Genomic DNA, 421 nt, shown 5'->3' with positions numbered 1-421 from the left:
CTACAGCCTACCCATCTTTTTAAAAAAAAAAAAAAAAAAATCCATTAAAGAAAACCTCACGTGTGATGTGTGGCACTGCCTCTTGGAACAACGGCTGTGGTGGTAAAGGTCATTTTTAAAACCATTAGTCTATAATCCTGCAAACAAAAACTGGAATGAATCTTCTGACAAAAGCAGCAGAACAGTGGAAAATTTCATATTGAAAATGCATCTATTTCCCACCCCCCTTTAATCAGTTTCCAAAACTGCAAGTTAAATGTCCCGGGGAGGGGGGGGGACTCTGAAGTGAAGGTTTTTAGTCGATTTAAGTATTAGATGATGCACAGATTACCTCAGACAGATTCATCTCCTGAAACTATCTTGTTAGGTCCCTTGTGTGTAGAGCTAACCTGGATTAGATCACACCAGAGAAATAACACGA

The sequence above is a fragment of the Gavialis gangeticus genome, unplaced genomic scaffold (assembly GCF_001723915.1).
Source record: "Gavialis gangeticus isolate Ggan-Ray unplaced genomic scaffold, GavGan_comp1, whole genome shotgun sequence".
NCBI lineage: Eukaryota > Metazoa > Chordata > Crocodylia > Gavialidae > Gavialis > Gavialis gangeticus.
The sequence above is the reverse complement of the archived record's forward strand: the minus strand, read 5'-3'. Positions refer to the sequence as shown.